The sequence below is a fragment of the Nannospalax galili genome, unplaced genomic scaffold (genome assembly GCF_000622305.1).
Source record: "Nannospalax galili isolate Female #2095 unplaced genomic scaffold, S.galili_v1.0 scaffold72, whole genome shotgun sequence".
NCBI classification, from domain to species: domain Eukaryota; kingdom Metazoa; phylum Chordata; class Mammalia; order Rodentia; family Spalacidae; genus Nannospalax; species Nannospalax galili.
The window spans coordinates 10,109,202-10,131,255 of NW_008336933.1; positions in this window are offsets into that span (position 1 = coordinate 10,109,202).

The following is a 22,054-nucleotide window of genomic DNA, read 5'->3' on the forward strand; positions in this document are numbered from 1 at the left end:
ATTTTGGTATTAGAGTGATGCTGGATTTATCAAAGGAATTTGGGAGTTCTCTCTCTGTTTCTTTCTTCTTGAGTAACTTACATTGTGTTGATGCTAGATCTTTAAATGACTGGTAGAATTCTGCTATAAATCCATCTGGGCCTGGGCTTTTCCTAGTTGGGAGGCTTTGTATTACTGTTTCAATTTCCTTATATGTTATGGGTTTGTTTAAACTGTTGATCACTTCTTGGTTTAACTTTGGAGGTTCCCGTGATTTCAGATATCCGTCCATTTCTTTTAGACTTTCAGATTTAGTAGCATGTAGGTTTTTAACATATTCCCTTATAATGGTTTGGATCTTTTGGTTGTCTGTTGTGATGTTTCCCTTTCATATCTGATTTTGTTGATTTGGATTTGCTCTTTCTTTTTTTTGTTAACTGGGCTAAGGGTCTGTCTACCTTGTTTAGCTTTTCAAAGAACCAGATCTTAGATTCATTGATTCTTTGTACTGTTTTCTTTGTTTTTATTTCATTAGTTTCTGCTCTGATTTTGTTATTTCTTCTCTTCTGCTGGGATTGGGTTTCATTTGTTCTTGCCTTTGCAGTGCCTTGAGTTGTAGTGTTAGGTCATTTATTTGGGCTCTTTCTAATTTTTTAATGTAGGCACTTTGAGCTATAAACTTCCCTCTTAGGACTGCTTTTAATGTGTCTCAGAGGTTGTGTTGTATTGTATTGTCCTTTTCATTGAATTCCAGGAATTCTTTTATTTCTTTCATAATTTCTCCTTTGACCCATTCATTGTTTAGGAGTGTGTTTCTCAATCCGCATGAGTTTGTTAGTGACTAGGCTTGTTCAGTGTTGATTTTGAGCTTTATTGCTTTGTGGCCTGATAGAATGCATGGAATTATTTCAATATTTTTGTATTTGTTGAGGTTTGTTTTGTGGCCCAGTATGTGGTCAGTCTTTGAAAAAGATCCATGAGGTGCTGAGTAGAAAGTGTATTCTTTGGTGTTTGGGTGGAATAATCGAAAGATGTCTGTTAGGTACATTTGATGTATGGTGTCATTTAATTTGTACGTCTCTGTTTATTCTTTGTCCAGTTGATCTGTCTAATGGAGACAGTGGGGTATTGAAGTCCCCTACTAATACTGAGTTGGGGTCAATCTGTGTCTTAAAGTCCTGTAATGCTGTTTTTATGAATTTGGGTGCACCAGAATTTGGTGCATGTGTGGTAAGGATTGTAATATCTTCTTGGTTAACGGTTTCTTTGATTAGAATGAAGCGACCTTCCTTATCTCTTCTGATTAGTTTTACTTTGAAGTCTATTTTGTCAGATATTAGAATTGCACCCCTATTTGTTTCTTAGTGCCATTTGGTTGGAATATTCTTGTCCATCCTTTTACCTTAAAGTAGTGCCTGTCCTTGAAAGTGGGATAAGTTTCTTGCAGACAGCAAAGAGATGGATTTTGTTTCTTAATCCATTCACTTGGCCTGTGTCTTTTGACTGGAGAGTTCAGTCCATTGATATTTAAGGTTATTATTGAAAGGTGTGTATTTGTTGCTGTCATTTTGATTGCTGTTTGTGTTCTCTGTGTAATTTTGTGTTTCCTAGATTATATCTTCGTTTATTTTCTTTCATTGCCCCTAGGGTATAGTTGTTTTCCTCTCTCTGTTCTCTGTATTGCTTCAAGTATTCTTTGAAGGGCTGGTTTCATGGACATGTATTCTTTCAGCTTTTCATGTCATGGAAGGTTTTTCTTCCCCCCCTCAACTATAATAGACATTTTTTTCTGGGTAAAGTATTCTGGGCTGACATCTATTGTCATGTAGAACTGGAAATACCTTGGTCCAGGCTCTTCTGGCTTTCATAGTTTGCATTGATAAGTCAGCTGTAATTCTGATGGGCATTCCTTTGTATGTGACCTGTTGTTTTTCTTTTGCTGCTTTCAATATTCTTTGTTCTGTACATTTACTGTTTTTACTATGATATTTCATGGGGAGTTTCTTTTCTGATCCTATTTGGTGTTCTATGTGCTTCCTGTATTTGTATAGGGATGTCTTTCCTTAATTTTGGGAAATTGTCTTCTACAATCCTGTTTAAGAGCTGGTGAACACCATTAACTGAAGTTCTTCTCCTTCCTCTATTCCTATGATCTGTAGATTTGGTCTTTTCATGGTGCCCCACATCTCTTGCATATTCCATTCCTATGTATTTTTTTTTTATTTTCCATATTCTTTGCTTGAGTGGTCCAGTTCTTCAACTTTATCCTCCAATGTTGAAATTTTGTTTTCCGTTTCATTCATTCTAGAGGTGAGGCTTTCTCCTGTTGTTTCAAGTTGGCTTATTGAGTTTTGCACTTCCTTCTTCATTTCTGTCTGAGTTTTCTTCAATGTTTCTATCTCTTTTGTGAATTCATGCAGAAGTTTATCCCTATCTTCTTTCAGTTCTTTGATTTGTTTGTTTGTGTACTCTTTAAATTCATTGAATTCCTTGATCATGTTTATGACTGTTCTTTTAAACTTAGTGTCCTGGGTTATTTCTAGGGGGTTCTCCTTGTAGAACTCTTCTACAGGATTGGTGGGGTTTGGTGGGGACATAATGTGTTGGCTTTCCATTTTATTATTCTTTCATTGTGGTCTTGGCATGTGAATTTCTTTTGTTGTTTATGATTCTGATATGAGAATTAAGTTGAAGTATGCTTCTGTTTGTATTATCTGGGTGCCTAGATCCTTTCTTGATTGGTTACCTAAAGCTGGTTGGTGCAGGGTTCAGGTTCTCTCAGGTTTATTTTGGATGGAACTGATGGCTTCAGATCAGCTATTCTGGGGTACCCACAGAAACCCAATTCAGGTTCCAGTCAGGTACACTCAGGCTTCCTTCACCAAGTGGAGGCAGGATCCAGGCTTTCTTAGGCAGTCCCCTGTGTTCTCAATCCTATGCCAGAGGGAGGCCAGAGAGGGGCCAGAACTCGGCACTCTCTGGTGGTCTGCTAAGATCCCAGTCTTAGTCTACCAAAGCCAGATCTGCCCTGGGGCCTTGGGAGGGGCCTCACAAAATCCCAGGTAGGGTGATGGTATGGCACAATTAGGGGAAACTCACCACCACATGGAGGCAGGATCTGGGGGCTGTCAGGCTGTCCCCTGGGTTCTCAGGCCCTCTGGTAGTGGGAGGCCAGAGGGAGGCCAGAACCCTTCACTCTCTGGCAGTTTGCTGAGCTCTCTTGGTCAGTTTTTAATCACAGCAATTGAAAAGAAAGTAGAACACCACTATAACTGCATGGTACAATCCTGTTGTTGAAGATACCACACACTTGGGCTGGAAGACATAGAGAAACAAGGTCTCAAATTGACCAGAGACCTTCCTCCCATGACTAGCTTTCACAGTGCCAGAAGGTGCTGCACAGGCTGCTGGGGGAGAAAACACCTCAGTGGTCTCACCTAGCACTGGACCCTACACGCTATCACTGACCTGTGAGGCAAGATGTGCTTGGTACTGTAATCCTAGTCAAAAGCTCAAGGCTAGGGAGGTCATAGACCCTAGGGTAGAACCCGCAACTGGTATTATGCTAAATGCTGTTAAGTGCTTTCTAAATATTTATGTTTGTACCTATAGACCTGGGCTGCTCTCAGCCTTGGTCAAGGAAACTTCTTTTTGCACTGAGTAGCAGTCAACAGAGAGATGTGTAACTAGTCAAAGTGCTGAGACTGAGAGACCAAGTGCTCAGCCTTAAATAGGATATCTAGCCCTCTAACCCTCAAGGCTCAGGGAACATTCTGGAAAAGTAGGCAGACTGTAAGAGTTGAAGGATGGGGATGGGGAGGAGTGCTGTGGAATACTGTCTTCTGGTCATGGCATGGCTACTGCACTCATGATCACACAGCAGCTATGCTCACCTACACTTGATATGCACCAGATCAAGTCAACCCTAATCCTGAGATGGATGGTGTAGATGACATCCAGGCCCCAGCCCTTACTGAAGAGCTACTGCCAGTTAGTAGTTGCTGCGGGAGGGAGAATTGCTGTGTTTCACAGCTGTGGCCTCTGCTAGGGTTCCCATGCTGTAGTGGATGGCCCCACATCCATGCACATATAGGCAGGAGTAATTAGACTTAGTGAGTGAAAAAAAACAGTAAAAAAACACAGGGGCTGGAGAAATGGCTCAGCAGTTAAGAGCACCTGGGTTCAGTTCCCAGCACCCACATGGTGGCTAACAACTATCTGTAACTCCATTTCTAGGGGATACGATGCCCTCTTCTGTCCTCCTTGGGTATTGTAAGACATGAGTGCACTTATACACATGCAGGCATAACACTCATACAGCATGAAATAAAATAGATGAAGTTGGGAAGGCAATGTGTTGAGAGGTATATAAGGCAGTTGGAGGGGGGAAATGGGGGCTAAACGTGATCATATTTCATTGTATACATGTATGAAATTCTAAAGCATAAAGAAAAAAAATATAGATGTGTTGTGCCTAGGTGGTGGCACACACCTTTAATCCCAGCACTCCAGAGGCAGATGCAGGTGGATCGCTGTGAAATTGGGGCCAGCCTGGTCTACATAGCTAGTTCCAAGCCAGCTGTGGTGAGGTTACAGGGAGGGAGAGACTCGGTCTAACTAAAGAGAATCTTTTTTTTTTTGAGACAGGGTCTCCCTGTCGCCCCAGCTGTCCTGGAACTCACTATGTAGACCAGGCTGGCCTTGAACTCACAGAGATTCACCTGCCTCTGCCTCCCAAGTGCAGGGACTACAGCCCCCCCCCCCAGGAGTCTTTTAAGTGACTGCCCCAGGGCATTCAGGCCAGGCTGCCCCCCTGGCTCTTTTCCATCCAGCACTGTCCTTTGTGGGAGGTGTTTTCCTCTTTACCCTTTGAGAACTCTAAGGCTCAGCACAGGCCAAGCAATGGTGGAAACGGAAGCCATGCCCACTTCCTTCCCCGTGCGGTACAGGGTCTAGAAATGACCACAGAACTCTCGGAGGAGACCACAGGAGCCCTGCTAGCATGGGGTCAGACTGGACACCTTCCGTACGTTGGGTCCTGGCTTCTTGAGGTGGGAGGGGAAATAAGACTTTCCTGCCTCCCCCCTCCCCCAGCATTTTCTCACAGCAGCGGCCTCCATGCTTCGCACAATCTCAGGAACAATGATGAAGCAGGAGGCCCATAGTCCGGCAGCCCACAGGAGCATGCACCTCCCCCGAGCCTTCGCTCTGCAGTGCAGCCTTGTGCCTCCAGCAGCCTGGGCCTCTCATCTAAGCTGTCAAGGGCGCTGGGATCCACCCAGCACTGAACCCAGGGGCTTCCCCAAAGGGATTTGCCTTGCAGTAAGGCCCTGGCGTGCTGACTCACAGACAGCTAGTGTCCCGAAGACCCTGGAAAAGCTTTACAGAAATCCTCTATTGAGTCCCACTGGTCTTCCCAAACCGCCGGTTTCCAACTTTGGAGTCTTTCCTTTGCCAAACAATTACGTTTTCAGAAGTTCTGTGCCAGAGCATTTACAGCCTATGAAGATTTATCCGCGTGCCTATTCTCTGACACCAGCTTACTTAGACCTTGGTGACTGAACCTGGAATCACTCTCAAGTCTGGAGTCCTATCTGTCTGGGGCAAATTTCTTTCTTTTTTTTTCCTGAGTATCAGTGTCTTGTGAATGACTTGAGGATTCATTCATCATCAACTCATGTATTTTCATTATCTCATATATTTCTACAGTGCCTTGCTTGGGATCATTGTAGGTAATGGATAAAAAAATTGATTTTTGTACAGAAAGCCTGTTGGAGAACATGCAAGGTTGTTTCATTACTGTAACTAGGAAAGAAAAATATTGGTTTGTTTTCTAATATGGCACCTCACCGAGTGCAAAAGCAACCAGGAGTGTGCCAGTTAGAAGAGGTACTGCCCCAAGAGGTCAAGTAAATCTTAATGTTGACGGAGGAAAATCCTGGTATTTCAGAGGATGATCCCAGAGCATTAGGACCCTGAAGAAGACAGTCAAATTAGGGAATAAAGAAAATTACAGGGGAATGGAAGACTGCATCATTTATTTAGTATTTTGCCAGGGGCCAGCTTAGTCTATCACTGACAGGTGATGAAGAAACAGCAAACCATCTATAAATCTCTCTCTCTATGTGTCTCTGTTTCTGTCTCTCTCTCTGTCTGTCTGTCTCCTTCTCTCTCTGTTTCAGGCTCAGCAGGGGAATGAATGATTGACGAAGAGTGGTACAGATCAGTGGGTAGGGCAGGTGCCACAAGAGACCCTGATGATGGAGAACAAGGAAACAGGCTGTGTGCAACTTGAGGTAGACTGGTTTGCTGGCACCAGAAAACCTAGAGTGAGCTTGGAATGTGGTGAAAAAGAGGGCCATCAGGGCATCCACGAGGCCCACATGCAGGTTGTATGCATTCAGTCTGGGAGAAGGCCTAATTCAAAGCACTTCCTTCCTTGGGGACCATTTTTCTTTTCTAATTGCAGATAATTGGAGACTTGTTCCTTCAGGAACATCTTCTGTGGTCCAGTGGATGTACTGTACCTGTGCTCTGATGCTCCTCCCAACAGGCTGTGTAGCCAAAGCAAGTCCATGTCACTTCCTTGGGCAACCACAATTTCTGCTAAGTTGATGAAGTTGGTTTAGTGAGCTCTAGCATTCCTTAGAGCCTGCCTTCAGATTGGTTTATGATCCTAGTTTCTAACACAATGTGGTGAATGTGCATATATGGCTGGAGCCTGGGGAATGGTGGGGGCCAAAACTGACTTCCATTCCTCTGACTGGCCTAGGGCCAAGGGAAACATGGCTGTGCTCTTGTCTGCTGTCTCCCCACAGGCTCCCTGGGCCTGACAGTCTCTGGTCCCAAGCTGTGGTTCACTGTGATCCCTCTGTTGACTATACAAGGCTCTAGAGAGGGCACTGGGTTAGATCAACAATTTCCATATCGTGTATACTTTTCTTGCAGGAGAGAAATAAGCACAGTGTATTCTGGGGATAACAACTCAGCCCCGAGACAAACTTAGTCTTTTTCACTTGCACCTGCACTACTCTAGTGCTTACACCGTCACTGAACTGAAAAAATTAATCTAACTCCTTATTATTATTGTGTGTATGTATGTGTGTGTGTATGGTTGCGCGTGTATGTTTGTGTGATATGTGTGTGGTATGTGTGTATGGTGTATGTGTGTGTGTGTGTGTGTGTGTGTATGGTACAGTGTACAAGGTGCACATCCATGTGGAGGCCAGAGGAAAACTTTGTGGAGTTGGTTTTCTTCTTCTACCTTTGTCTGGGTTCCGAGGCATGAACTCTGGTCATCAGGCTTTCCCTGCAAGCACCTTTACCCGCTGAGTTGTCTTGCTGACCTCCCCTTCACTGAACTTTTTTTCAGGCTTTAAAGCCTTCCAAAGCGCAAGTCCTGAATTTAGCCTTCTATCAATTTTTTGCTCAGAAATCCTGGCTTGACACAAAGCTGACATATTTGTGCTGGAGTGACCCAAACAGGCCCTTGTCTGCCTTATCTTTCTTGTCTCCTCTTGACTGCATTAGCACTTCATGAACATGATTTACATGTCAATTTAAACCATTCAGATCCACTAGAGACTCTCCAACCTCCTAAAGATCATGTCTTATATATGGCTCAGCAAACCCCATTCATTTCTGGGAGCCTGGCTGAATCAACCTCTTCTTTTAAAAAATCGTATTATTTTTATTTTATGTGTATGAGTATATTGTCTGCATGGATGTAAGTGTATCTATGCTATGAAATACCTCTGGTGGTCAGAAGCGGGTATTGGATCCCCTGGAACTGGAGTTACAGACAGTTGTTGGCCACTATGGGGATACTGGGAATTGAACCAGCCAGTGCTCTTAACTGCTGAGCCATGTCTTTAGGCCCTGAATCACCCCCTTCTTAACTCTCCTGTGAGCACATCCCTATTCAGCCTTGTGAGCTAGGCATCAAACACTCATCTTTCACACCCAGGTCCATCAATAATGCCTGTCCTACTGTCCTTCAGTCCCTGATAGTCATGGAGTCTCAGCTGGTGAGAACCAAGAGGCCCTAAGGGCTCTTATGAACCAGTCCATCAGTGACTGATTGTCCTCATATTGTCTCAGATCATGCAGACTTTGTCTTTCAGAGGGATCTGTAATTATATTATTCAGTTTCTTTGCTTCTTAAACACTCAGATTCCAGCCCCCCCCCCCAATCCCCGCATCATGTCCCACAGCCTCATGAGCCAGGCTGTGAAGAGACTCTCTCATTTCTTGTTTAAAAGTCTTTCCAATTCAAACAGTTCAAAGAGAGAATATTCCCTCATTATCAAAGTTTCTTATGCTAAGCCATTATTAAGGCCCCTGTCTGAATATTGCTGCCGTGGACCTGAAGGGTATCTTCTGTCTTTTCTATCTTACTCTCTGTCTCCTCACTGTCCAAATCTTCCCTTGGGTTTCAAGAGCAAAGAGCTCTTTCCCTCAGGCTCCTCCCACCACATCCAAAAGAAACAGCAAGTCAGCACATCCATCTCTCTCTTTTTCACTTTTCCTGCAGATTCGGAAGTTGGTATGGAAGACGACACCTGCATGTCTTTTTCTTTGTGTAATTCCTCCCTCACATGGGCAAGTTCTTTCTGGGAAGACAGCTCAGCCCAGAGCGTGTCTTATGGCCCAGAGCAAGGGCCACCAGAAGACTGATGCCACAGCGTGCTTACAACCCCATCCCATGCATAAAAATTTCAGGGATTGTAATATATTCTTTAGTCCATCAGCTATGTGGGGGGCATCTCCACACTCATGTGGCAGTCCCCGTTCCTCAGAGGAAGATGTATTCAGCTGCTGTATTCATACCACACGGAGGAAGATGGCCACCCTGGGATTCCGCAACGTGGACTTAGCAGGGTCAGTTGCATGACTTTTCACTCATAGCAAGGACAACGTGATTTTTCACAGCAGAAAGGCATGTCAGTTCATATTACAGGAGGAAGGATGGCCATACAGGGATTACTCCTGCTGAGGTTCCACTCTCCAACAGTTTGACTTCACTTGCAGATTTCAACACCTACCACCAAGCCTCTGCAAATCCTCCTCCTCGAATCAGCTTTGGTTCTGGCCAGACCTATATTCAAGTGGCATGTGTGTAAACTTTTCCTGGTGAGACTAATGAATGTCTTTTCACCCCAAATAAGGTGAAAGAAAGAGCAAAGAAGTGATTGCACTAAAGTGTAGCTTGGTGAAGCAATGGTTTTAATTAGAGTTGCTTACAGGGGGATGGTGAGGGGTTGTTTACAAGAGCAGCTATACCACTGAAGGGGGAAACATCTTTTTCCCTCAGTAACTATTCACTATCTATATATTCTCAGGGAGGAGTATGGCATTGTGAGTCCTGTCTCCTTTCTATGACAGAAAGTTAATAGGTCCAATCCTGTGCAAACCACCTGCATACAATTGTAAAGGTCAGTGGCCATGTCATCCCTGGAGGACAACTTTCCACAACAGAGGAGAAACCCACGCATCTATTAACAGAGGAATGGTAAATAAAACCGAGTGTATGTATATCATAGTGTATGCAGCCTTAAAAATGAAGAATATTCTGACATAAGCCACATTGACCAACATTGAAAACTTTATTCTAAGTGAAATAAGCCAGATGCAAAAGGGTAAATACTGCTTAGTTCCACTTATGTGAGTTGTCAAATTCCTAGAGACAGGAAGGAGAATGTGGGGCATTGGGGTAGGGGAGGGGAATAGGGAGTTACTGTTTAGTAGATGCAGAATTTCAGTTTGGGAAGAAAATGTTCTAGGTTGTGGTGATGGTTGCTCAGTGTGAATGTACTTCATACCATTGAAATGTATACAGAAATGATTAAAATGGTAAGTTTTATGTTATGTGTATTTTACCATGATAAAAAAGTAAATATTGGAGGCCAGGTTCAGGATACTTACTTCTGAGTTGTTAGACAATGGGGTCTCAGAGGCCACCCCCAAATAATGCTAGCTATTGCCATTTCTTTTGGTTGCCCACCAGAACTTGATGGTGAGACCCTACTGTTGAAGATACCACATACTTTGGTCATAGGACATGGAGAAATCTAGATGGTACTGGCCTGGAAGCTTCTCCCCTCCTGCCTGGCTTTCACAGTGCTGGAAGGTGCTATGCAGGCTGCTGTGGAAGAAAAGTTATCAACAGTTTTATCCAGCTCCGAACTCTGTGAGTTACAATAACTTAAAACCAATATAGCAAGAGAGGCCCATTGGTGCATTAGTGGCATGAATGTTATGGAGGTAAACAAGTTCTCTTTGACTGGATTTAAGACCCATTCCACAAAACAGAACTCATACCTGGTACTGTTACCTGTTCCAAGAATCTGTGGCTGGGTAAGTCATATGCCCTAGGGGAGAATCTACTACCACTATGTTGCTAAATGGACATACTAAATACTTATCTTCATGCCCTTAGATTAGTGCAATTCTTAACCCTCAACAGCGAAGCTTCTTTTTGTAATAGTTGGAGATTAATGCATAACTGATCAAACAAGAGAATATGGAGTGTTCATCCTTAAATAGGATAACTTTAACACTACCACACTGCCCCCCTCAAGGGTCAGGGATCATTGTGGAAGAGGGGGCAGAAAGATGGTAAAAGTCAGAGGTTATGGAGACTGTTATGAACCAGCGTTTCCAGAAATGAAAGGCCTGTTGCACACAAGAGGTCACAGTGGCTATGGCTATGTCTGTATGCACAAGATGTGCATAAAATCAAGCCAGTCAAAATTCCGACATGGATGGGGCAGGGACTCATGAAGCCATACTACTGGCTGAGGAGCTATTGGAGGTTGATGGTTGCGGGGAGAGGGAGCATCAGTTTTCTTCAGGAATGTTTCTCTGGGTAGATTCCCCAGGCTCCAGTGTATGACCCTACATCCACGCACATACGAACAGCATCAATTTGTACTCAGAAGGTTAAAAAAAGAGTGCATGAAGTTGGGAGGGAGATGTGGTAGTGGGATCTGAGAGGAGTCAAAAGGGAAGGAGTCAGGGTGGATTTGAACAAAACACATTGTACATATGTAAGAAGTTCTCAAGGAATCAAAACAATTAAAAAAGCAAATATTGAAATTTTTATGAAGATCAATAAATATAGTCTACAACATAAGGATGATAATGCGTAATTTGCACTAGCTTGTAATTTATTGAATGAAACCAATCATTAAATAGTTAATTGAAACTTAAAGTGAAGAATTACTAAAAATAATTCTTCCGTAGTTAAACTCAAAACATCTAAACACATTCACTCAATCTTGGGCCCTTTTCTTTGTGTCTAGGTTTGCCAAGTAAACTTCAGCACAGTTTAGAAACAGGGAAGCCAGGTGTGGTGTTGCACACCTTTAATCCCAGCACTTGGAAGATTAAGAGGAGTTGGGCTATGTAGCAAGGCCCCATTTGAGAGAATAACGAAAGCAGATGAAAGGAACCTGGTATATCTCTTGGTAATGTTTACCTCTGGGGGTTGAAGGGAGGGTGGGTTTGCCACTGAAAGGGTCATGGGGGTTTCTGGGCACTGGCAATTAGCCATCACAGAAGGCTACAGAATTCACTTTCTGGTTATTCACCGAGCTCTTTGTATATGGTGTTTATATAAATGTATGTCAGTTTCAGTTTCATTGCAGTAATTCACACTCAGCATGAGAAGAGAAATATGAGGGTGTGCCGATGAGTAGGTTCCTCCTAACTGGGTTCCCAAGAGCCTTGTGGGATGTTTTCTAGAGGTATTGGGAGCAGTGGTTACTCTGGCAAAGAGCAGGTAGAGCTGGGCAGGTGAGATGAGGGAGCATCTGGAGAGCATGATAAATGAAATGTTGATATATCAAGGTTAAGAATAGAAGTTCTAGGAGTTATCATAACAATTCCTTTTCATTTTCCATTGTTTATTTCCTAAACCATGATGTGACAAATCTTATGCATTTTCCTCCTTTGGATGACAGTTTGGTTCAGTTATGTTTCTGACCCAATCTTTGCTTTTGGGAGAAAAAGAGCATTTTCTAGGTATTTTCGGATGCAATTTGAATGAAGGCAGAGAAAAGAATTGGATTCAGAAATAATCTTATCACAATATATAAAGCATAATAAAAGAAAGTAATCTCACAAAATATTCAAGCGTTCTATTCCCAAAATGATTCTAGGGAACTGGGCCAACTCCTACAGAAATCTGAGCTGCAACAGAGCTTAAACACCCCACAGAAAGACCAAAAGACCAGGCCCTGGGGGTGTGAAGAGGAAAAGGAGGTGAAACGTTAATTCCCTTGCAGGAAAGGGGAACCTAGAAGTGTGGGACTAGGTGGGGCTAGACTGAAGGATCCACCTTGGCTCACTCCCAGGGCTGGAAGAATTTTGTTCCCACTGCAAACAGCAGAGCCATTTGATCATCTTCAGTGGTGAACCAAGGGATACTGCACCTGCCCATGGCCTTTCCCACTTTAGTCTAAGACTTTAGAAACGTGTGCTGTTTTCACGTGAACCTGGTATCACTGAAGAAAAGGATAGATCCTTTGGGCAGATAGAACCCTGGCCTCACCATACTGATGTGTGTGGGGCCAGGATTAGGTACTGCCCATGAATTCCCAGTTGTCACTGATGTTGCTGGTTCAGGGACTACACTGAGTAGCCAAGAACTGGGTCTTGTGACTCCCACTGCACACAATCAGCCTGATGCTGCCTGGGCTGTTTATAATCCATGTTCTCTCTCAGTCTCCAGTCCCAGGTCTTCTCAGTAGAAGGGATGCATAGAGGAGAATCCTGCTTCTTTGCTTGAGTGCTAGGGATCCCAAAAAGCTTCCTAAGAAGAGAAATGGAAGACTTCCTCTTTATAACCACTTGTCTATTTGTTTACTCATTCCCCACTTACTTGTTTAATGAATGTGCATGGAACTGGGTTCAAAAACCTACAGCCCATAGGCTGACTCTGTCCTCTCACCTGTCTTGTAAATAAAGCATTATTAGAAGAGAGCCTGGTCTGTTCACTAACATGCTGTCTGTGGACCACCTGTTCTTGCACAGGTGCTCTAGTGGGGAAACTGAGTAGCTTTGACAGAGACATATGACCTGGAAACCTAGAATATTTGCTATCTGGTTCTTTACAGAAAAGTTTGATGACTCTTGGCAAAGAGCACCAGTTACTATGCTGGTCACACATGGAGACATACTAATATATTAGTAATTATATTATCGGCTCTCACATTTACAGTCTAGTAGGGAAAAGGTCATGCATATGAAAGTTTCAGCAGAAGCAGCTGGCTTCCTGTCTTCATTTGGCATCATTACTCCCAAATCCCAACATCTTTATCATCATCAGCATCCCCTTCAAAGGGCTGGTGCATCCTCAAATCTTCTTTCAGGAACTGTTCTAAGTGACATATTTACATATATATGTAAATCTATGTACCCTTCACAGCACTCTTAGGAGGTAGGAATTATTTTCTTTTTGTGGCATTAAATGCCACACATTCCTGAGGTCACGTGGCTTGTGAATATTTGCTGTGCCCGACACTGAGCTATTTTTATACATGGGTTCTCATGCAGTCCTCACAGCAATAACTACACATTACAACTCCGCTTATTTTACAGGTTAAGAAACATATGCTCAGAGGGTAAAGTGACTTGCCAGTGGTCCCCAGGGCAGTAGGGGTGGAGCCAGGATTCACTGCAGGCTTCAGTGCTCTTACTCCTGGCCTTCCTTGCCTTCTGCACTCTAACAGACACCAGGGCTCATGCTAACACCTTCCCACAACTCCAGCTATATCACAGAGCTGACTCGTGAGTCTGATGGCAAGGAGAGGATCAACTTTCCACTCTTTTTTCTTCCCCCAGTGCCCAAGGACAACTCTCTCACTTCATTTGTGCCAAAGTATGTTGGATTAAATTCTTGCAAGCAACCCAATGGAGTCTAGGAACTTTGGGGTTCGGAGAGTGAGACTTTCTCAAGGGTTTGCTGTGGTTTGTATTTGGGGTATCCTCCTTGTGATGCAGGTTTGGTTTCAAGGCCTTGAGGCTACTGAGAGGAGGTGGAATCTTTTGAGTCAAGTCTAGAGGAAAGAAATTAAGTCATTAGGAGGGGATTGCCCTTGAAAGAGATATTCTCTGGCTGCCATAAGGTGAAGAGGCCTTCTCTACCTGTGTTTCTGCCATGATCTGTTGTGTTGCCACGGGCCCAGAGTAACAGGTACAAATTACCATGAACTGGACCTCTGAAACCATGAACCAAAATAAACACACCCTTTCTCCTTAAAAGTTGATTTTTCTTACATTTGTTACAGTGATGGTGAAAGGTGAGTAACTCAGGATTATTTCAGACAAGAAAATCGAGGAAGCCTTCCTGAAAGAGAAGAAACCTGAGCTAAGCTTGAGGAATAAACAGGTTGGGGGTAGGGTTGGATTTGAAAAAGAAGCCTCTGAAGGCACAAGACAGAAAGGGTGAAGCATATTTGGCAAATGAAGTGATGCTGATTGATGGTGGAGGATTGGAGGGAGAAGGTTACATGAGGTGGGATGAAGGAGGGCCCTGTGTATTTGATCTGGGACAGAGTACTTTCTTTCATGAGGAAGATGAATGGTTTTGAAATAGAGGTGTGCCTAAGTCAAAGACCAGTCTTCAGCAGTTTATAGACTCGGTTGGATCAAAGAATGATTTAGAGGCTGGCACAGGAGGTCTAGGCAGAAGGTGAAAGGGACATACAGAGCTGGTGGGCCAGATTAAAGGTACAGGGCATCTGAGCTCAAAAGAGTTTTAAAAAGCAGATGCCAACTGCTCAGCAGAGTGAGGACTGTGGGTGGAGACAGAGATGAGCTAGATTTACAAGACCTAAGGACAGGAACAAAAGGGTGCAATCCGTGGCAGAGTGTGTGGTGGTGGGCAGTGAGCTGTACTCATGAGGCATCTAGATGGAACCATCCCACAACTAGCTGAAAACTAGAGACCAGGAGAGAGGATGGGGCTGGAGCAATAGTTCAGGAGACAAAGGCCCCGGAAGCAGCGGGGACGTGGCCTCAGTGGGAGGAAGGTGGAGCCAGAGACAGGGCAGAGAAGATCTGGCAAAGTACATGTTAAAAAAGGAAGAAAACAAAGACACTATGAGCCTAATTCAAAAGATCACACACACAACGTGTTATAAAATTGTAGATACAGAAAGGGTTTGGCCTTGGGGTCTGTCTTCTTGTCCCTACAAGTCCCATTCATTGCCAGGGTCACTTTTCTTCCCCTCTGCCAGTCCTATGGTTTGTGAGGGAACCTATCATTTCTGGCTTTAAATGGTTCCAGAAAGTTAACTCGCTTCTTGAATAGGCCCTCGGCTGCACTAATTGCCTTTGCTGTAAGTTGTAACTAAATAAGTTGTAACTAAAACCTGTAACAGATGTGGGAAGAAACTTTTGCATGTCTAGAATTCTGCATGAGAAAGAAGCACAAATAATCACAAGAGCTCTGAGCATGTGCCGGTCACTCTGCCAAGCGTGCTGCAAGCATGATTTCTTTAGTTGTTCACCTACTTGACACACTACCGTCATTTTATACTAGGCAGAGAGGACATGGTGCCTAGAAAAGGTGAGGTTCCCAAAGCTGGTGGAGAGCAAAGGCTAGAGTCCAGCAGGACAACCCCAAAGCCCTTGTTTGACCTGTGTTGTGTTATCCTGAGAGAGAAAGAGAAATGAGAGAACTTTAACATTAGTTGAACATGTTAATTACCAGGGATACCTTGAGTGGATACCGGGAAAGGCTCCATATTCTGGAGATAAAGGAGAGCCTACGCTTTCTACAGAAGTCCCTACCAAGAAGACATAAAAGGTACTGACAGTCATCCACTCCCAAAATGCATCTGGATCCAAAGGGAGCCGAGGGCAGGCTTGGAGCTTGTGGTGACTACCTTCCTCCCAGTAGAGTGTGAGCAGGCTTCCAGGGGTGGGCTAGTACCCTTTTAGATTGCCCAGTGGGAAAGGTCACTTACAAAGCATTACCAAGAGACATTAGACATCAGCAGAACCGAGAGATCCAACTTCAGAAATGACAGGCCAGCTCAACCTCCCAATTTTGTTTTTATGAATAGTTAATGTTGTGGAGAAACACTTATTAATATGGAAGGATGCTTTGTTAGTGCCTATTAGAGACTCTAATGATTCCTGACACTCCCATTCTGAAGTTCTAAGGAACAAGTAGAGGGGTGTATGTGTGTTTGGGTACGCACAGGGTAGGATCGGTACATCCTCCAGGAATGGTAGCACACTGCAGCCAGCTAGGAAGACGGGGGAGCTGGTGGAAAAGAAAGTGACAACACAGTCTTGTTTGAGCATGCTCTTAGGAAGGAGAGACAGAATCCCCATGCTGTGGCTTAGGTCTCTTCTCCCTGGGATAGGTCTTCGCCTTCAGAAACTTGTTTTTTTCTTTGCCATCTATTCTGACAGTCTGATCTAGAGGGTCTGGCAGAGATGTGGACGAATGCTTGTACCTGCCATGTTTTGAAATGATTTGTCACTGGAAGAACTCCCTCTCTTTAAACGTGCTACAGCAGCATCCTAAGGAGCAAATGAAACAGCATGTGAAGGATTTGGCTTGGCACCTGATGTATACACTGTGGTAAGTGACACAGCCCTGAATACTTGCAGCAGAGACCAGGCTAGACTCTGAGCCACAGTTCCCTCCTTACCAGCACACACCCATCACAACATGCTGTCATCCTCTGGGCTCCCTGCATCTCTGGAGACAACCTCTCCCACATACCAACCATCCTGTGCACTATGGAAGGAAAACATGTGTGATCACAGGCAGGTGGCTGAGGGGCAAGCAGAGGCTGGGTCAGGGTCCCCAGGCTTCAGGAGTGTGGGCAGCACAGTGCTACTCGTTTTTTGAAGCTCAAAGCTTCTGGGAGGATAAGTGACTTACAGTGGTTCCTCCACTGGGGAGGGGACTAGAATTCCTACTCTGCTTCCTCCAGTCCTGGGGCTGAAGTGGAGGCAGGGGTGGCTAGCAAAGCTTTGGCAATGGTGGAAGGCAGGCCCGGGTCACAGTCTACAGGCAACTGGACAACCAGGGAAACTATGGGCAAGTTACTTCAGTGATTTAAAATCTGTTTTTGGAAATTACATTTATTTATCTGTTTATGTAGCGTGTGTGTGTGTGTGTGTGTGTGTGTGTGTGTGTGTACACGGTGTGAAGGTTAGAGGACAACTTGTGGGAGTTAGTGTGTGTGTGTGTGTGTGTGTGTGTGTGTGTGTGTGTACACGGTGTGAAGGTTAGAGGACAACTTGTGGGAGTTAGTTCACGCCTTCCTCCACGTGGGTCTCAGGGACTGAACTCAGTTCATCAGGGTTGGTGGTAAGCACTTTTATCTGCTGAGCCATTTCAATGGCCTTATTTTAGCATTCGCAGCTTGGTGCTTTCCCCTCCAGACGAGGGCTAATGAATATTTGCAGGGTCCCCTAACCCTCTGTGGGCTAGGAAGACTGGGATGTGCATTCTCATGACAACTTGGAATGCAGAATGCAGCGCTTGCTGGGCACAGAAGATACTGCTTGGACCTTGCTTTTGGTTCATTGTGGGGTTCATGAGTTTTAGGAAATGAGGGTTCCCTGTAGGCTTCTGTGAACCAGAAAAATCCAACAGAGAAGGAGGGGCCTAATCTAGACCTTGAAGGACAGAGAGGTCTAGACAGGAGGAGAGGAAACTGTGGGATAGTTGGTTGTTGACAAAATTCCCAGAGGAAGGAACCTGTAGCATTTTTCATGGTCAACAAGAGAACAGTAGGTTTGCTCCCATGAATGTAGTCTTCAAGTGCCCCCCATCTTTCCTTCTTTCTGTCCTTATCACAGTCCACTGAAATGATTTGCTGACATCTTCATCCTCCTTGCTGCCTATCATACCTGAACAAGAGAGAGACAATGTCTCTCCTAGCTTATCCCATCTCTAAGATTTCACACATACACAGTGGTGCTTGGCAACAATCATCCCTCAGCATCTGTTGGAGATTAGTTCCACGCCAAACTCTATGAATGCTCAAATCCCTTATATAACTTTGCATAATATTTTCATAGAACCTACCTGCCTCCTCCACATACTTTAATCCCCAATAAAATGTAAGTGCTGTGAAAATAGTAGTTTTTCGGGGCTGGAGAGATGGTTCAGTGGTTAAGAACACTGGTTGTTCTTGCAGAAAACCAGGATTTGAATCCCAGCACCCACATGGCAGCTAACAACTGTTCATAACTTCAGTTCCAGGGGATCCGACAGCCTCTTCTGTCCTCCGTGGGCATTGCACAACACAAGTGCATTTACCTACACACAGGCAATGCACGTGGTGGCACCCACCTTTAATCCCAGCACTTGGGAGGCAGAGGCTGGTGGATCTCTGTGGGTTCAAGGCCAGCCTGGTCTACATAGTGAGTTCCAGGACAGCTGGGGCTACAGGGAGACCTTCTCAAAAAGACAAAAAAAAAAAAAAAATTAAAAAATAGTAGTTTTTCTATGATCTTTAGGGATGATAACAAGAAAAAGTCTGTATAGGTTCAGTAGAGTTGTGATTTCATTTTTGGTGTTAGGGATTGAACTTGGGCCCTGTGCATGCTAGACAAGTACTCTACCAATGAGCCACACCCCCAGACCTGACATTTTTAAAAATAATATTTTCAGTCTTCTGTTGGTTGAGTTCATGGATATAGAATCAGCGTTTAAAGAGAAATGACTGCATTTGTGCATTATAAAGATGGGTAGATGAGGGAGTGAGCAGATGTATTAGGAAGGTAGCTCTGATCACATTGTAGAAGGCCTTGGATAGGAACCAAGGACCCTTTGGGTAGTCTAACTGTGGACATAGTTCTCTGAAGGGAATGCTTTAGGGAAGGGTAATGTCCTAGTTTGTTTCTCCATTGCTGTGACTAAACATTCTGACCACTACCAACTTGGGGAGGAACGGGTTTATTTGTCTTACATTTCCTGGGTCACAGTTCATCACTGAGGGAGGCCAAGGTAGAAACTCAGGGCAGGAACTTGGAGGCAAGAGCTGGAGCACAGGCCATGGAGGAACACTGCTTACTGGCTTGCTCTCCTGGCCCCTGCTCAGCTTGCTTTCTTATGCAACACAGGCCCACCAGCCCAGCGGTGGCACCAGGCACAGTGGGCTGGGCTCTCCGACATCACTCAACAATCAAGAAGATGCCCCACAGACATGGCACAGGCCAGTCCTATGGAGGCAATTCCCCAATTGAGGCTCTCTCAACCCAGGTGTGTCAAGTTGACACTAAAGCTATCCAGTACAGGTAACCTGAGGTAACCCGAGTCCCATGTGCAGGATAGTTAGAAGTGCTTAGGGCTTATAGAAAGAATGGGTTGGGAAAGATCCATAAGGGGACACATAGGATCATGGAGGCATCCGAGGGTGAGGCTGTAGACTCATCTATGGTGTGGAGGAAAAGAAGGGACAGTTAAGGGATGACTAAGCAAGCAGGCAGCAGACATTCTCCCTCTCGTCTCTTCTCATGGGTGTGAAGTTCTTAAGATTCCACATGCTTTTCCCCTCTCTATAGTAACTATAGTAAAAGTCCTAAGTGATTCCAATTAAGAAGAGGAGAGAGAAGCCATATTATTCCACAGTTTTGCCTACTCAGTATTGTCACAGAGGAGTGGTAGAAGGGGTCAATAGTCAGGGGACGTGGTGTGCATTGGGCCTGGGAGGAAGGGCTGGGACAGTGGCACCTGGGCACACCACCACTACATTCTCTTTTTCAGAAAAAGTGCAACTCCTGAATTTCTTGCTATGGAGTGAGGGATAGAGGAGGGCTATAGACTATTAACTTATTCTCTGCTTGGTTAAAAATCTTGGCTGCTTAGACTCTTTGAAATATAGTGTGTGCTAAAGACTTTTTTAAAATAAATCCATCTCTAGGGACAAGCCTTCAGGGAGAACATGGCCCAGGGACATTCTTGTAAGAACAAGGCCAGAGGGGACAGTTGAAAGGCTACCCGGAAACGCACATATCCTCTTCAGATAAAAGGCCCTGGCATTGCCTTCTGTTTTGCCCAGTTGGGTCCTGAGGCATTCAGAGACCAGTGGTTAGGAAAGATCTACTTCCAAGCACAGAGACACACAAAAGAAACCTGAAATGTCTTGTCACCATCTCATAAAGTCAATCAGAAAGAAGGGAAGAACACAGCATGAATTTCTAGCCCTGGAACCCCGGATGTGGCATTTTGTTATTTTGTTTGTTTCTGGTTATGACTAGTAGCAAAACTTTGCAGATAAAATGGGACTGTTGGCCTGCTTTTTTCAGTGGTTTGATGGGGAGACTGGTTTTCTCTTCAGCCAGGCTTGGGGGCAGAAGAGCCCAAAAGGACCAGAAGGCAGAACAGTAAAAAAGAGGAGACAAACACCATTGGATCCTGGTCACTGCAAAAAAGGAAAATGTCTCATGTTAATATTATGTGTCAAATTACTGGGACTGTGGTGCCCAGATACATGGCCAAGCATTATGCTGGATGCTTCTGTGAGAGTGCTTTAAAGATGTATTCTTATTATTTTAAAAAATAAGTGCTTAAGTGCTGTGAAAAACCAAAGGGAAATGAGTCAACTGAGAAATATACATAAAATATATGAGCCCGTGTGTTTGGTTGATGACTATGGAACAAAATTCACAGCGGCAGGTATAGGAAACTTCCTTCTGAGTTATTGATTAGGATAGTCCAAGAGACTCCCCAGATAATACAGGCTATTGTCCTACCCCTTGATTGCCCCCAAGAACATGAAGGTGAAAGCCTGCTGCTGAAAGCAGGACATACCACAGGACTTGGAGCAACTGAGCTGGAACTGACCTAGATAGCACCTCCCTGAAGACTAGCTCTCTTAGTATCAGAAGATAATATGCAAGCTGCCACGGGAGAAAAACTAATCAACGATCCTACTCAGCTGTGAAGACTACAAACCACAATGATGACCCAGCAAACTATCTCTATGGTGCAGTAGTGGCACTTTTATCTTGGGGGTAGTCAACAGCCGCCTAATTGGGCTTAAGGCCTGCTCAGTGGGAGAGAAATCATGCATGGTACTGTGACCATAGCCAAGTGCTCATGGTTGGAGGGTCCTAGGTCCTTACATTTATAGATAAGTGTTCCTCTTAACACTCATCAAGGAAGCTTCTTCTTGCAACAGATGGAGACTATTACAAAGTTCCACAAATGCAGAGAATAAGTGACTGTCAGTTAGACACATTTACAGTGCAGCTTCTGTACCTAAAGCTCAGGGAACATCATGGAAGACGGGATGAAAGACTGTAAGAGCCAGAAGGACAAGACACCTGCTGCTAGTTAATGCATTCTAGACGTAATAGGGAAGCCACACCAATGAAATCTCCATAGTGTGATAGTCTAATGAGATCTACATAATGGCAAAACCAGTTGACATGCCGAGGTGGATGGGGAAAATATCATGAAGTCCCTCCCACCTCAAGATGAAGACCTATAGGCAATCAGTAGATACTCTGGGAGGGAGAAAAGGAGAATGTTTTTTCCAGGGACTAGGTCCCTGAGAGGTTATCTGATCCTAAACGGACAGCCCTAACTAAGTACAGGTACACATGAGCTTCACTAAATGGACTCAGTGCAATATATATACATAAAAAAATGTATCTATACATGTATGTAATAAAAAAGAGGACAAAAAATAGAGAGGGAGTGAGGAGACATAGGAGGAGTTGGTGGGGGACTGGGAAATATGGAAATAATGCAAGACTCGTTTACAAAATTCTCAAAAATAAAAATTAGAAAATTATGTTTTTGCCTTTGTGTCTAAGTGGAGATACATGCACATCAGTGCAGTTGCCTGTGGGGCCCAGAGTTCTTATGATGGATCCCCCTGGAGCAGGAGTTACAGGCAGTTGTGAGCTGTCTGATGTAGATACTGAGAACTGGACTGGGATCTTCTGCAAGAGCAGTTCACACTCTTAACTACTGAGCCATCTCTCTATGCCCTTGACAGTGTTTTAGATGTGATTACCATTTGAATCATTGGACACTTGTGAAGTACATTGCTTTCCATAATATGGGTGAGCTTTATCTAATCAATTG